The sequence below is a fragment of the Haemaphysalis longicornis genome, unplaced genomic scaffold, assembly GCF_048455015.1.
Source record: "Haemaphysalis longicornis isolate Haplotype H1 unplaced genomic scaffold, Haemaphysalis longicornis Haplotype H1 scaffold_10, whole genome shotgun sequence".
Lineage (NCBI taxonomy): Eukaryota > Metazoa > Arthropoda > Arachnida > Ixodida > Ixodidae > Haemaphysalis > Haemaphysalis longicornis.
Window position 1 is genome coordinate 55,189,481 of NW_027526204.1, and position 17,202 is coordinate 55,206,682.

Here is a 17,202-nt window from a genome sequence, read left to right on the forward strand (position 1 = left end):
CCTTTTTTGTTGATGCAATGTCAATGTGACTTACCAATGTTTCTTTTCTACCTGTTATTAAGTGGGCGTTTTGCTGGTATGCATTTTCTCATGTTTTGCAAGTGACCACTTGCGGGCAAAGCCCTCCTGGCAGATGCTACAATGACAGGGCCTCTTGCCAGAGTGCAATACTTCATGCCTTTCCAAGTAGGTCCTTTAAGAAAAAGTATTCGCACAGAAGCTACACATGTAAGGCACCTGAGTGCACTCTTTCATGTCTGTTCAGGCTGCCTTTTTGAGTAAAACTCTTCTGACAGATGCCACACAGATAAGGTCTTTCTCCAGAGTGCAATCTTTTATGCCTGGTCAGGCAGTTTCTTCGAGAAAAACTCTGATGACAGATGCTACATACATAGGGCCTCTCACCAGAATGCACTCTTTCATGAACAACCAGGCTGTTTCTTTGAGAAAAACTCTTCTGACAGATGCTACATACATAGCGTCTCTCACCAGAGTGGAGGCTTTCATGATCCGCCAGTTTGCATTTTTCATTAAAACTTTTCTGGCAAATATTACACACATAAGGCCCTCCACTAGAGTGCAGCCTTTCATGACGGGTCAATGTTCCGCAAGTCGCAAAGCCCTTTTTACAGATGCTACACATGTAAGGCCTTTCGCCAGAGTGAAATCTGTTGTGAGCAGCCAGATCGGATCTCCTAGCGAAACTCGTATTACAGATTCTACACACGTAAGGCCTTTCGCCAGAGTGCGATCTTTCATGACCAGCCAGATGGGATCTCGTAGCGAAACTCTTATTACAGATTCTACACACGTAAGGCCTTTGGCCAGAGTGCAATCTGTTGTGAACAGCCAGATCGGATCTCCTAGCAAAACTCTTATTACAAATACTGCACACATAGTGCCTGTCAGCAGAGTGCGACTTTTCATGACGACCCAGTTGGCCACTTAAAGGGAAACCTTTATAATAGTTTTTATTGCCACAGTGCAATCTTTCATGAGCCACCAGGCTAGCTTTTTGAGCAAAGACCTTTCGACAGATGCTACACGTGTGGGATCTCTCACCAGAGTGTGCACTTTCATGAATAACCAGGGTAGTTGTGTGTGTAAATTGCCCATTACTGGTGCGACACCCATGGAGCTCCTTGCTAGAGTGCATTCTCATATCTAGGCTGAAGCTTCGGTTTCCACTGAAGGCTTTTTTGCAAATAGTGCAGATGTGAAGCGTCGTGGTGCCACACCCTTCGCTATGAGTGGTCTGGTGGCTGAGTTGTTCACAGGAAAGGCAGGAATACAGCTTCCCTCCAAACAGGATTTTCTTGCCGTCAGAGCAAAAATTCCTAAGTGGAAAAAATGAGACACAGTATTGGAACAAACTGTTCAATAATAAAGACTGCATATATGTCAACTGGATGACCAAAACATACCAAAATATGCTAACATTCGAAAAAATTTTTCGAATTCGAAAAATTTTAACATTCGAAAAAATGCCTAAAAAATGCTAGTACTCTTTTTAAATAAATGAAAGATTCTTAAAGGGACCTAGAAAAGCTTTGTGAAGGTGGCAATCAAATGCATTCAGGTGGTAGAACACATAACGGGGGATTTCTGAGCCAAGTGTGAGCCCCATACGTTGTACGGATAATTTGTAAACAATTTTTGAAGATAGCCTTTCTCAGCCGATGAGCGCAACACCGCAGCGAGCCGATCGCTGCTGACGCAACGGCGATCGCGGCTCATGCAACTGCGAGCCGCCCTCCTGATTCACCCAATCGCCGGGGAGTTCGGCTGCCGACGTCACTGCCATTGGCTTCTGGCTGCTCTTCCTCCTTCCTGCGCGATCCCGAGGCAAAAGCGGGTCCGCAGCGATTGACCCGTGCCTAGGTGCAGGAATTTAGCTAGCGCAGAACGGAAGTCGAGCGTCGCGATGTCACATGGCTATTCCCAGTATTTCCAACAGCTTTGAAAGAAGCAGAGAGGGAGGAGGAATCGATCGGCAAGGGGGGAGAGGTGCAGTTAATTGCTTCCCGCGCAGCTAATAATGAATGTAAATCAATAATACTAACGGCATTGCATCGCTTTGTTGGTGCTACGGGACAATACAGGTCTTTTGTAACTTTTACAAAAGGCTTTTCTGGGTCCCTTTAAAACATAGTCAACTGAAAATATTTAATCACAAGTTTCACAAAAGAACATGTTGAACTCATGCACAAAACACAACAAAAACTCCAACTTATAGCAGTTGTGATAGTATGATGAAGATATCACATCAGCAAGCAGATTTATGCTCGTAACTTTACTGCCGTGTATGAACCCGGGCGGTAACTCTTACCAGTGACCCACAAGGCAGTGAACATGTTAATTCGCAGGAAATATTTAAGTAGTTCCCACAAGCTTGGGAAGGTGGCAGAATGTGCTGGCATTGATGTGTTTTTGTGTGAACCAGACTCATTGCTCTTAGCTGACATGAACTCGAAGGAGCTGACAGACACCATTTGCTTACAAAAACAAAACAAACTCCTCATTCCATGGAAGTGTGGTGCCATGTCCGACATTCTGCTCACGGGTAAAGTGATCTACATCAGATAGCGCACTGCCTAAATGATGACTCGTGACATCATTAAGTCCCTGAAAACTGGTACAGGCAATAGTGACCTCGCCATCTTTTACTGCGAAGTCGAGTGCGTACCCTACCTTGCAAAGGCCACCAAAATGAAAATACACGCTCCATACCCAATGAGCAACACAGGGGACACTTGTGCGATCATTTGGTAAACAAGATTCTGTTTTGACTCTTCACGCTTTGTTGCCCATGAGTGTGACTGGCTTCAGTGCTTATCATATTCTCTGTCACTTGTATAGCTTCATATTTTCTACTTGGTGCTTTTAATGTTCTGTCCTTTGGTTCTATTTTTCCGTGATATATTGCGCAGCCCGTATAATAAAGGTTTCACAGGTGGCAATAGAAGCAGAAAAGGCCGGATTATCGTGTCTAGCCAATGAATCTGGAAGCTTTCTAATCCTTACAAAACGAAGGAAACAGCCACTCGCCAACATTAAATTACACATCTTCAAAAATATGATTCAAGGGTCTCATCACTAAAAATCTCAGGCCTCAAAATTCAGACCAGGGCATACACTAAATTTCTCAGGACAATCTAAAGACATATAAACCAAACCATCGGTCTGATTCAGTGGATTTCAAACCGATGCAGAAGTTTAAAGGAAGAGGATGGCATCAGGCTGTTACAAACATTTGGTATGAGCAGAATAAACTATTTTTTACCCTATCTACATCCAAACACTGCAAAACTATACAAAGTGAACCAGTTAATAAGGAAAGAATATAAATCCCCACTGCACCTGCCCCCGTGCACCTCCACAGCCACACTCGAGTGACTGGGAGTTTACAATGAAGTCGTAGAACTTATCAAATGTTACTTGTTAAATCAATATGACGATTATCGAAAATCCCCACCGGATTACACATCCTGCATAACTTAGAAATCAAACAACCTCTTCAACAAACTGGCAAACCACTAATACTGCATGACACACACGCAAACCTAAGCATTAGGCCAATTCTATGAACCGTGCAACCCAGACATCATGCACAGCAAAAAGAAAAAAAGAACTTGAGCTCTCTAGACGAAATTTGAAATCAAGCCCAGCATGATGGCCATAGCACTTTCACTGCAATCCAACCCAACAAGTCATCTCAGATTCGAAAACTGCAATACAAAATTTTGCTGCCCGCTTAATCTCCAAAGCGGCACCCAAATTCTTGAACCGAAACCTCCCTCTGTCCCCCGTCGAACTGGTCTGGACTCTGGCTTCAACAAAAACGAGGCAGCTCACAACAGTGGCCCGAGCCTCACCATCCTGGTGTGAACTAGTCTACACCAAAACCACGAAGCCCGATCTCCAAGGGACAGATTAGTGTTTTACAATGAAATCACGCAATACTGCCTCTCCTGCAGGTCTACGGTCTGGCGGTCAAAAACCTAAACAGCAAGCAAGCGCATGTTTGGCCTCTCCTAATAAACACAGCCTTACCAAACCTTCCAAGGCTAACACATTCAGCCATCAGTATACCCACCGCTGATTGCCTCCTGTGCGGCGCCCCAACCAATCTATCTCAAATAATATGGGCCTGCCCTGAAAATAACTTTCACCATTCACATCGGATGAGCAGTGGGAGGTAGCAATGCATAGCCCGGACACAAGTGTGCAAACCACGATGGTCACCAGACCAACCAACATTGCTGCCCAGTTTACGCCTGCAGCCATGAATATCCTCTGACCTAAGAAACACTCAATAAAATGTGTTTTCTCTTTGTCTTGTCAGTGTCCTGTAGCAACAAATCTACAGTCAGCAAAATGAATGCTTGTTTTAAGCCTGAGCTATAAAAACAGTTTGTTCCACAAATCACACTGCAAGCATTGCAACCTACCCTGTGTTGCCAGAACATGGGCGGCAGCACCAGGTGCGAAGACCACCTTCTACCGCAATGTCAGCATCATCTCCTGAAGCAGAGAACTGCTCCAAGACACAAGCTTCAGCTCTGTCCAATTTTCGAACTGAAAAAAATCAATGGTCAGAGCAGCTAAAGACAATGACTGACGTACAATGTTCACACAGACTTCAGTAAAACGTCTCGCTTCTTTCTTACTACTCAATTTCACAGCAAGGACTTAGTTTTAAGTAGAGCACTGCACAGGCCTGACTTTAAAAGGCCGCTGAAGTGATTCGTAAATATTGTGGGATTACTAGCGCACATTGTCGTCTGGAGGATATAGGCCGTGTTTCTATCACTCTCGCTGCATTTATGCGACTTTATTCAGCATAAAAATCAATCTGAAAATGGTGTCCTTCTCTCTGCATCTTCCTTGCCGATTTTCTATGATGTTTCATATAATGTTAAAGGGACAGACATACGATTTTTGTCACGTATGTGTTCTCTAGTTCACATGAAAGCCAGCGTTCTATATAGCCCGGTAACCACAAGCAATTCATAAACAAATTGGCGTAAGTAATTTTTTTTATTTGGCAGCAAACTTGTTGAAATCGGAAGGGTGGCAGTTCGTAGTGTCGAAACTTGACACTACAATATGTGTCCCTGTCACATGGCCTGCAAACCTAGCAGCTACTGTAACTGCTGAAACGTTTATTTATGTATTTAAAACCTCTTAACACAAGTATTCGTATAAGTTTAAATTGTATATGTATTTTAAAACATTATTTTGAAAATTTTTACAACATGCAGCCCGCTGTCACTGGGTTGCTCTCAGTGTGGCTAACTGAGCCTCCATGCTCAGAATCAACGGCAGCGTTCAGTAAACAGACCAAGTGAAGTAGCTTTGACGATTCTGCTTGAGTCAGGGGCGTTTGTTCTGCCAAAATATTTGATTTCAGTTTCCAAATATGCCAACGGCAGCAAAAAAAGAAAAAAAAGTCGCGGCCGAAGAGAATCGAACTTCGGACCTGCCACAACCTGAAGGCAGATGCTACTTGTCGTCTGTCCCCACAGATGGTGCATTCGTGCAAAATTGGCTGTTGAATTTAAAAATACACAAAGGAATACAAAAGCCTGCGATTCACACTTTTTTTAGCTGGGGACAAGTTTTAAAATATCGTTTTTCATTTCGCATACAGACAAAAGTATATTGCCGCGCTACTGGGTGTCATGGTTGCCAGCATCATTTTTTGAGAGGACACATACGGCTCGTAGATTTAAAAATTTCGATTTAAAAGGTTCTAGGGCGCTGTCAGCAAAACCGTTTCGGATTAAGGTGTTTGAAGTGATGCCCTTTCATTTGGGACAGTGAACATATACTCGACAAAAATCGGTTGTCTGTCCCTTTAAAGCGAGATCGCTTGGCCTTACTCCACTACTGCATGGCCCACCTACCCTCCGACAGAATCAGTCAGCCCGGCATTTATTCAGCCGGGCACCAGCGCGCCGGCGCAATCTGTTCACTTAGCTGAAACAAAGCCACGACATGTTTGTGCCTGAAAGAACGTGCATTTAGTTTGTTAGTTTGTAGAATGTATCATGATCTAAGTCCAAGTCGCTGTGACTTGGTGGTGACGTGATCTGATGGTGACGTGACTGTGTGCAGTGGGTATGTGCACCCCGCCGACCCTGGGACTCGAAACTGCTGAATTGGCAGGTATCCCTCTGGGCTGCCCGGCATCTGCTTTGTGGCGACTTCAATGCACACCACACTATGTGGGGGGATTGTGGGATGGATGCACGAGGAGAACACCTGTGCGACACCATGCTGCACCTCAACCTGACTGCGCTGAACACCAGTGAGTACCTTTAGGCAAGGCAACAGCACTACCACGGTCATAGACCTCAGCCTGGTGTCAGCCAGGGTTGACGCCACTTGGAACTTGGATGCGGGAGTCCAGCACGTGAGACTCTGACCACAACTTGCTACACACTGCACCATCTGGAAGCCGGACAGCCGACCCACACTGCACCAGCTGGAAGCCGGACAGCCGACCCACACTGCACCACGTCCCCGTCACCCACCGAGACCACTTCTGGTGCTGCTTTGCTGAGGAGGTTCACGGGGTTTACGGCCTGCTTCGCAGTGCCAGGAAAGCCAGGCGAAAGTGCTCCATCGCCAAGGGTGTCGCCCCGTCGCACCTGAAGCTGCAGTAGCAGCGAGCCAAGCGGAACCAGACGGGGACGATGGCACAGCGCTTGGGAGCCCAGACTGACTGGATGGGGTACCACCGTGTGAAGCGGTCTGCCGATGGCACACCAATGGCCTCAGCAGTGGCCCGAGGTGTGCATCAGCTCGAAGGCCGAACCACGCTGCAGTTTCGTCTGGGGCATTTTTGCAGTTGGTCCTCAAGCCCCGTGGAAACCACTACCCCCTGGCCACCCTGACCATCAGGAGGAATGCCAGCTACGAGCAGCTGGCTGAGCAGTTCTGCGCGGAGCACTTCCTGCCCCCCCCAGGCAGAAGCTAGGCCTCCGATTGCTGCACCAGAGGAGTCTGAGGGATGCCATCCACTCAACGATGCTCCCATCATCGAGGCTCAATGACATGGTGCACTGTGCACCTGCTAGCGAAAGATGGCGCCAAGGGCCAACGGCCTCACATACCAGATGGTTTGAAACCAGACAAGCTGGGGTTCGTGAGGCTGCTGGCAGCCTATAACCGCATTTGGGAGACAGGGCAGCTGCCGCCCGACTGAAAGCTGGCCATTCTGTGGCCCCTCCTCAAGCCAGGCAGGGGTTTCAGGGCCATCATGGCCTCCTGCTCTGTGGTCCTCACCTCCTGCGACTGCAAGCTGCTGAAGCGGGCACCACTGTGCAGGATGGAGGCCATCACGGAAGAGGAGTTCATCCCGGAGCAGCTCACAGGATTCTAGCAGCACCAGGCTGCGACGGACTCCATTGCCGATGTAATGGCCGCGCTGGAGCATGCCCAGGCTACCAGGCACGTGGCTGCCCTGGTGCTACTAGACGTCAGGGGTGCTGGAGGAGTCCGGCACTTCATGCGAGCTGTGGGGCTCCGTCAAGGCGTTCCTGACAGGCCACACGGTGCAGGTGCGAATGACAGTGCCATTTCGGCACTTGACAGCAGGTGGGTGTGCCAAGAACGCTGCCACATGCAGGTGGCGGCGCCTTGTAAACGCCCAGGCACTGGGACCTAAGGCGGGCTGCTAAGGAGTCATCCTGCAGCTGCAGGCAGCCCTAGATGTGGTGTGGGCCAAGCTGGCCAACGTTGGACTGCAGCTATCGGCCAGCAGGACGGAGGCTGTGCTGATGCACCAAGATGCCCATCCTGTCACAGGGCCAGGCGCCGGCACATCGATGGTGAAGGGCTCAGCTGGAAGACCAGTGTGCACAGTTGGGGCTCACACTGGACCACTGCGTCAACTTCCGCCAGGCTGCCAAGGAGCTCCGAGCCAGGGCACAGATGGCCACAATGGCTCTGTGGAAGATGGTGGCTGACCAGGACAGCGGCTGCTCGCAGCAAACGACCTTGCGGCTGTGCAATGCTTCGGCCGTGGGGCTCATGTACGTGCAGCCGCTGGCCACCCTGCACAAGCCCACTTGGTGGCAGCTGGAGAGCGGCCAACAAAGGGGCGTCCGAATCAACCTGGGCCTGCCTTGAGACTCTCAGTGCGTGAAGACGCTGGCTGAGGCGGTGGCAAGGACGCTCCAAATGACGGTGGAGCAGCCAACCTGGGCCACATTGGCCAGCTGCGGAGGGCAGAAGGGGGCAGCCCCCTGCTTCAACGGCAGCGCACATATCGCCGCTCCTGCACAGGGCTCATGCTGGCGCTGTATGAGCAGGTGTGGTGGCCACCCTGGACGCAGCCCCCCTTGGCCGCCGCCTATCCTGGTGACCAAAGTGCAGATGGAGATCCCGGGTCTGCACTGCAAGCGGGGGATGTCCCACCGCGGGCAACTGCAGGTGTCTCAGGCCGTCATCAGGGGTGACCTCGAAAGCCACACTCTAGCCTACACAGTCGGCTCTATGGGTCAGCAAGCAGGGTTTGGCCACAGCAGCAACTGTGCTGGCAGAGGCCAGCAGGCAGTCCCGGCTGCGCTAGGCCGCATCATCCGCCACACCCAAGCTGATGGGCGTAGGCCTTGGTCCCGGCGAGCTGGAGCCAACCACGGAGCCACCGGAGCTGGAGCCAACCACGAGCGCTGTGCCCTGCTGTGCGATTTCCGAATGGCCCTACTGCAGATTTGGGACGGTGACCCGTGCTCACCATTCAAGCGGGCCTTGCGAGCAAAGGTGGCACGTCTGGCTGAACAGGGCGCTCACCTATTACTGCAGTGGGTGTTAGGCCAAGACAACTGCCTCCTGATCTAGTGGCATGTGCGGGCCCAGCACCCAGACCCGTGGTTGGCCGGTGGGGACACCCCGCCACCCGTGCGGGCCTAACGGCTGTCATGTCAGCAACGCTTGGCTGTCCTGCTTCTTCACGCTGGGTGCGTGTGAACACCCAAACAAAAACACTGCCTGGAGCTGATTGACGGCCCATCGTACCTGCACTGCCGGGCAACCGTATGGACCCTGCCGCATTTGGTCTTTGAGTGGCCTCAGTTTGTGTGATGGAGGGCTGAACTGCTGCCCATCTTCAGAGGAAGGGCTCGGCCCTTCGAAGAGACTTGGTGGCTGCCGGGCAGTGCCAAAAAGCGGGATGGAGTCCACGAAGCTCTGAGTTCTTACCTGCACGCCTCGGAACTCCTCCCGGCAGTGTTTTCTCCATATTTAGCAAACTGGGCTGTGGCCGTGTTATTTTTGTGTGTTTGTGTTAGTACTGTTTTATTTGTTTGTTTATTTTTAGCGTATAGTCCTGTTTATATGTATCCTCTCCTACTCTCCCGTCTCCCCTTCCTGCCTGCCTGTTCTCGCAATCCCCCTCCATACCAGCAGGCATTCCGGTGCCCCCCTTAGGTGAGACAAAATACACCAGCTAGTGGACTTTCCTTTCCATGGAAACAATAAATTCATTTATTCGTCTTCTATTCAGCAGGCTAAATCAGGGTTCGTACAGGCTTCAAAAGCAAAAATTGAAGGGTTTTCAAAGATTTTCAAGGACCAGAAAATACAATTTCAATGTCCTCATCTAATGTTTTATCTGGGATTATTTATAACTTTTTCAACACAATGCAACAGTTTTATTGCACAATACCTAAGTACATTATTGTACATTTAGATAGCCACTAATGGGTGCGTGAATGCTCCGCCAGCTTTATTTTTTATTTTATGGTTGGTATTTAAAGGTTTTTCTTTTTTCTTTGTGTTTGCTGAGGCTGTTTGATATCAACACTTAGTTAATGTTGCCTGCATCTCCTGCTTTGTCACCAAGAATACCAGCTGAAATTAAAGCAGCAAATGTTGCTGCAAGGCAGGACGAACTATGTAGACATCCACCATTTGCCCATAAAAGCAAACGCAGATGCAGCGTATGAGGCACAGCATACATGCAATCAGCGAGCGCCCACAGACTAGATGAAAGATGCAAGATAGAGAACAAAAGCCTGCTTTCACCGGATTGCATCCTGACATGAATTGGATTGGGAAGTGACTGCTCCCAATGTTGCCTTGTAATAATGAAAATCCACCAAACTTGTAATTTCACGCAATACACTGAACCTTGATCATTACAATGTATCTTTACATTTGTTAACACCTAAAATCCACGAGAAATACTCTAAAGTCTTGTGAGAAGACAGGGCCATTGATTCTCTCCAGAAACATCAAGGATTTTCAAGGACCATTCAAAATTCCAGGACTTTCCAGGTCTTGACATTGACACTTCTGAATTCAAGGGTTTTCAAGGTTTTCAAGGACCTGTGCGAACCCTGTAAATTATGCAAATTTTAAAAATAAATAAATTAAACCTTGCTTTTTTTGTAATCTGGAAAGTGTACTCAAAAAGGCAGATTTTCAACCCTGATGTTTTTCGTTCTTTAGGTAAAAATATCACTTAGGATCTGTAATCAGTACCCTGAAATCGTTCCGACATCTGCACAGCTGAACGCTCGGCACTTTATGAACACATCTTGTTTTTTAGCCTCAAAATAGCAGCATCACGCTTGGAACAATTTATATTCCTCACAAAGAACAAATGTTCATAGCTTCCAGACTGCCATGAATGAAGTATGTGAGTGCACAATCAATCCAACGGACATTCTGACACGCTCTTCATGGTTGCACAAGATCTGGCAGCTGAGTCTCAACCCCAGGTGGTGCAGGCATTTGTGGACGCTGCGGCAAAGGATGACATGATGACCACAACACTACAATGTCCTTCCCACCCAGAGTCCTGTCAAACGTGTTTCTAAGAAACACGCCGCACCCTGCCGTCTATGCTGGCCGAGCTTACGGTCATCCGGGACAGCTTTCAAGCACTAACTCCTGCTCTTCTCAAGCCCCTAGAAGTACTACTTTACAAATTTATAGACTGAACGGCGGCCATACGTGATTTACGTCAATTAAATAGCAACTGAGCAATATCGGGGGACATTCATGACACTGGATACGTACCACTGCACTCTGCAGCTCTCGTGGGTCCGGCAAAATACGCTCTCTGCTCACATTGCGGCGGATGGTGCCTTCCACACTGCATTTGTCCCATGACCATTGCCTGTACTGACACTAGACACCCCACGACAGTTTCTCCAAAGGAAAGATTTTCGTCGCGCTACACGAGCCCTAATCCCACTGGTGGAACGGTGGCATTACTCTCTTCCCTAGCAGACTCGGAGGAGGTCTTGTTGCGAAGACTTTATGTTGGTGTAGCCCTCTCTCCCGCTCTTACCTGTGAGTGGCCACCACACTACCATGACCCACAAAACTGCCCCTTTTGCATGGCTCCTACCGAAGATGCGGACACAGAACATTTGCTGTGGACGTGCCCTTCATTGGAAGCGGCAAGAACACGACACCAATGAGGCACAGGCCTCCGCCCTGGCAGACCACCTGACCTTCATCGGTGAATATGGGGACCCCACCATTGCTCCCTCCTTGCGTTTCTTCACGAAACTGGAGTTAACCCATACTTGAGACAGTATTTATGCCAACGGGCATGCTACCGCAATAAAAAAGTATGAAAAGGGATAAAAAACTATAACACAAACTTGTTTTTTACAGCCATTTTCCCCCTCCACACTAGAACGCTCATATTAGAAGAAAAACCATGAACTCTAACCTGGAAATGCCTCTTCGGTTTGGCAGCTTGCACTGATCAATGTCACAGCGTACTGTGTAACTGCAAAAATAAATTCAGTCCATAATGCAGACTGCAGCGACATCTAATTGAGGAAGTACCTCTGGCACTAGTAGTAACGGCGGCTTGCGTCTTTTGGCTGCAAGATACCACCCGGTTGGAGGCTGCACCCCCCCACATTGTGTAACACGGCTGTCACACGTCGAGGATGTTGCACGCAGTACGGCTTCTGTCGGTGCTGTGCCTTCTGAAAGTAAAGAAACACAACCACAGATAAATTTACACGCATGAAACAATAAAAGGATTGGCTGTAAGCCCAGTGCCAGTTTCACATCCCACAGATGGTGACGTAGAGACCACTGATCACCAGATATGGCTTTGGCAGGCTACTGATTAAACAGTTTCATGGTCATGCAAACTGATGAATCATGCACACATTTTTTATAATTGAAAATACAAGCACAAGATTAGACAAGGAAGAGGAAAGGAAAAACAAGTGCTTCTTGTTCCCTTTCTTAGTTCCAGTCTAAGTTTGCGCTTTAGTTTCAAAATATTTACTGCACTAGCTAGCTCATTTCCCCATATTACTTCAGTGCATTTTTCAGTCCCTTCTGCCATAGATACGATTTCAGGAGCTACCACACTCCCACTCTGGATGTTCCATACATGTTTTCCTGATATTAGTTTCTCACAGGCACTAATGAGTGCCACTGGCTTTTTAAAAAAAGATTAAAAAGTTGTACTGACAAAGTTCTGAAATGAACACGTCCCCTATTTCTAAAATACAGGTCCGTTATCTTTTTATGAAAAGCATTTTTATTGTATCTATTGCTGGTCCAAAGGCCCATATTGCGAACTATAACAAAGAGATTGAATGTCAAACAGTGGTGGTGAGCACAGTATGTGCAAAACACACACCACTACCACTAAGGATATAGCACTATAGTGTAACCTTGTTACAACAGGTGTGCTGGCAGCAGATATTTCTAACTCTCTTTCTACCTCCAGCAGAATTATCCCCCTATTAACGCATTCAAGCGGCATGCACACAACTCATCTACATTACATTCCACCTAGCAGTCATCATCCGCAGGACTCAAACAAGACAACTCTCATTTCTTGGCTGGCACCAGAGTAATACCCATGCCCCACGTAAACAAAAAATTACATGAAGTGGTCAAGGCATTAAAGGGACACTGAAGGGATTTGTAAACATTGCACGATTACTAGTGCAAATTGTAGTCTGCAGTCTCTAAGCCATGTTTCATCAACCTTCACTCCGTTTACGCGATTTCATTCAGGAGAAAAATCAATTCAAAACAGCTGTCCTCTCTGCATCCTCCTTGCCAATTTCCTATGACATTCCGTGTGATGTTACAGCAAGATGCCATGGCTTGAATGCGGTACTGCAAGGCTCGCCGACCCTTTAACAGAATCAGTGAGCTCAGCATTTAGTTATGTCCTTATTAGTCATAGATATATGTGTATATCTATCCTCCCTTTCCCTCTCTCCTCCCTTTCCTGTACACTTGTGTTCCCATTCCTACACTCCCCACACCAGCAGGCGTTTCGGAGTCCACCCTTAGGTGAGACAAACTACGCCTGCTCGTGGTCTTTCCTTACCATTTTAACAATAAATTCATTCATTCATACATTTAGTCAGCTGACCGCCGGCGGGCCATCGCAATTGCTTCACTCAGTGAAAACTACGACACGTTTGTGCCTGGAAGAATGTGCCTTTAGTTTGTGAGTTTGTAGAATGTATCGAGCTCTGACTCCCCACGAATGTAGATCGACGCTTTGCTGCCTGGTATGCTAGTAGAAAAGTCTAAGGCAGTCGAAGGTGGGAGAAAAGCCAGCGAAGTTAATATAGGTACTAAGGAATTGCAACCAACCAAAACTTCTATCGTACAGCATAAAAAACAGGGTGCAGAGAGCCCTTCTTGTGCTGGGTGAACAAGCACAGTGGTCAGCAGCATGACTACACATCTGCGAATGCTTTTCCATCTAAGGAATGCAGTTGCTAGACATGACATGACATACTGAGGGATTTTTGGGGATGCTTACTGCATGACCACAATACAAGAAATAGTCTGAAGTCATCTAAGCAGGTTGAAATGCTAAAACTAAATGAGTTCAATTTAGAGTTCAAAGTTCAATTTAGAGAAGCGATCCGGACGACTGATTGGCCTATTATTAATTCAATGGATGATGCAGAGGCAGCACTGCATAACTTTTCTTCTGCAATTTTAAAAGCTGTATAATCAAGTACTACCACGCTTAAATGTAAAAAGAGATTTAGCTATCTGAACAACCCATGGATGACTAAAGAGTTATTCGAAAGCATGCGGAAAAGAGGGACAATATGTACAAAAGGACCAAAAGACAGCCCTTTAATTCTAATTTAGCGAAGCGATATAAGAAATACTGCTGCCTCCTAAACATCCTCCTAAAACAGCCTAAAAAACGTTATTATGAAAATGAATTTGCTAAACGTACACCATAACAACCCAAAAAAAAACACTGGAATCTTCTGAATACCTTTCTTAATAGAACTGCAGCTAATGCCTCTATATCAAAAATTACATACAACAGAGTAAGCCTGATGTAACCACCTCATATTGCTGTTGCCTTTTGCGAATATTTTTCATCCATTTATCCCAATACCCCTCAGCCTTTAAATGCGAAACTTAGTTTGCCCCGTGCTTCCCAATATTTCTTTTAAATGCAGAGCATTTCAGTAACTCACGATGTCACCCGCATTGACGTCCGTAGTCGTAGTCCGCACCCCTCCCCCTACACTATATAAAAAAAAATACATTCCGGCGCCTGGTTTCGATCCCTCGACCCTGCGGGCGGAACGCAATGTACATGGTGCTCTACCCACTGCGCCACAAAGCCGACACAGAATGGGAGGCTACGAACGCACCTTATATCCTTGACTCATTCAAACTACGTCAAGAAGCTGCTGATACAACGCATTCACTACCACCAACTCCCCAAACACTAAACGTTAACGCAATACACCCACCCCCTATGCGACGCATTTACTCGAGTCCCCCTCGCGGGGAAATGGGCCCAATTTTTGTTCCCAGTTACACCAGAAGTGCTCGGTACGCTTGGCACGCTGAAAAATACGAGCCCAGGCCTAGATAACATTTCCATTCGCCATTTGAAGTAAGTTGCTGATTTAATGATAAATACTCTTAGCCATATAATAAATCTTGTCTTTAGGTCTGGTACTTTTCCATATTTTCCAAAGAAAGCTAAAATAATACCTGTTTTCAAAAGAGGTGACCGGCTATTAATATCTAATTACCACCCAATTTTCATTCTCTCTTGCCTTAGTAAACCAATTGAACAGATATTTTCCAAACGTTTGAACAGCTACCTCAATAAATTTATTCTACTGAATCCATCGCAATTCGGTTTTCGGTCTGGACGTTCCACCAACCTAGCATTGCTTTCACCAACAGACTTCATTAAAAATCAATTGATACTGGAAGTTTTGTGGGTTGAGTCTTTCTAGATTTTACAAAGGCGTTTGATACAATTTACCCTAATATCTTGTTTAGAAAATTAGAAGCTTATGGCAGAACCAGTCCACCACTAACAGTTTTAAAAAACTATTTACTTAAACGACAATATACCGATACATGGCTGACACTTTTTCTGAAACAAAAACATTTAACCAAGGTGTACCCCAGGAATCTATTCTCGGTCCTTTACTTTTCATATTGTATATAATGATCCTCCGTATTGTCTTAATTCTTCTCACTGCGTCTTGTATGCGGACAATACAACCACTTGTTTTTCTAATAAATCGATAATTTGCCTTACCACAAACAATGACAATGCCCCGCAGACGCACTGCGTAGGCCTCGGCTAGTGAATTCTACGATTCCAAGACGTGCTGGGAGGCTTATCTTACGCATTTTACAGCCGACAACATGGCAGAAGCGCGGTACGATGATTACTGAGGTATTGAGAATGCCCATCCAACAACGCCATCGGTTGTGTTTTACAGAACCGAAACCGAAACCGGAACTTGTTGAATTGCTAACCTTGGGCATCGTCCAATCACGGTGCTCCCTCCTCCGAACGTCACAGCTTTAGTTGGTGCGGCCGCCGCAAACCGCGCATAGTAGTTTTTCTTGTTTCCCGCTGTGTAAAATATTTACCGATTTTTCAACCGGATAAACGATGAAAAGTGGGCTAATTTGAGCCAGTCTACGCAGTGCAAGCAAAAACGGGAGCTTGAAAAATTCACTTCAGTGTACCTTTAAGGGTAACAGAGTGGATCCCTAGAATAGGCAAGCGTGGCAGGGGTTGGCAGAAGTTTAGATGGGCGAATGAGATCAAGAAGTTCGCGGGGATAAATTGGTCAAAGTTAGCACTTTAGCACTAGACCGGATAATTGGAGATCTGTGAGAGAGGCAATTGCCCTGCAGTGGGTTTGGACAGGCTGATGATGATGCATGTTGGTATTGTATGTAGTTGTTCAATGTGTTTGGTTTCAGGTTCAGAGATTAGGGTTTTGTTTGATGTAGGTTGCTCTGACGCAGAATAAATGCATGGTTTTGTTGACCTGCCATGGGCTTGGCCTTACCCATTCTTCTGATCTGATCTAGACATCATGTGACACCAATTCGTGAGCTCGACTATTTTGGAAATGTGCGCTCAACAAATGTCCAGAAGCACGAGAAATTTGCCACCCTGGTGTCTTAAATCAGAGTCGAAAGCAGCCCTCCTCACATTACCAGAACTCACCAAAAGAACTTCGGGGGTCTACAATAAGTCTTCACTGGCTGCGCATTTGTACTTAGCCATGTAGTATCCGCACAAAGAGAAGTTAAGGTTTCATTCAAGCGAAGCTTTTCCAGCGGTACTATCTGACACCTGCATGAGTCATGCATATTGTAGCGTTGAAAGTTCGCCTCAAAGAACTGTGGCACTTGTCATGTGCCGCATTACGCTACGTGAAATGGGCCAACTTCAGGGACGAGACTTGGTTTCGGCAGGTGCCACCACCCATCCTCAACCAGAGATGCAAATAGCGCTTCCAAGATGGAAATGGACTCCTTATTCCGACTGGAAATAAGGGTTACCGACCACGTTTCCAGCTTAATTTTTCAGCACCAATTGTGTATTTCAGTATCCAGCCAGCCACATATGCTTTCCAGAGGGGAATATTAAATTCGTGCCAGAAATTCATTTTTTGCTCACTGGATAGTTTGTGACCACGCTGGAAAGATTTCGAACTAGGGGCAGAATTTCTAGTACTGGCTGCAATACATTCTACAGCAATTTCCAGCCCAGCTGCAGAAGGTGGCCGGAAACCTTCCCGGACAGCTTTTAAAATGCATAAACAAACCAAATAATACATGTTATTTGTTTCACAATGTTGGCAAGAACTTTTAAAATTATGAAATACCCCTCAAAACAGGAAAAACCTTATCAAAATTGCATTAAATATTTGTGAACTA

The 17,202-nt window shown here is 46.7% G+C and overlaps 1 long non-coding RNA gene across 1 annotated transcript; it reads right to left on the reverse strand.

Moving 5' to 3' along the window:
* Positions 1 to 878: 878 nt before the first annotated feature.
* LOC144157738 (uncharacterized) lies at positions 879 to 11,960 on the reverse strand. Its single transcript, XR_013319843.1, has 4 exons — positions 11,818 to 11,960; positions 11,699 to 11,758; positions 4,452 to 4,578; positions 879 to 1,337 (listed from the first exon to the last, which is right to left on the reverse strand). It is a non-coding gene; the product is annotated as an uncharacterized LOC144157738 (long non-coding RNA).
* Between the last annotated feature and the right edge of the window lie 5,242 nt (positions 11,961 to 17,202).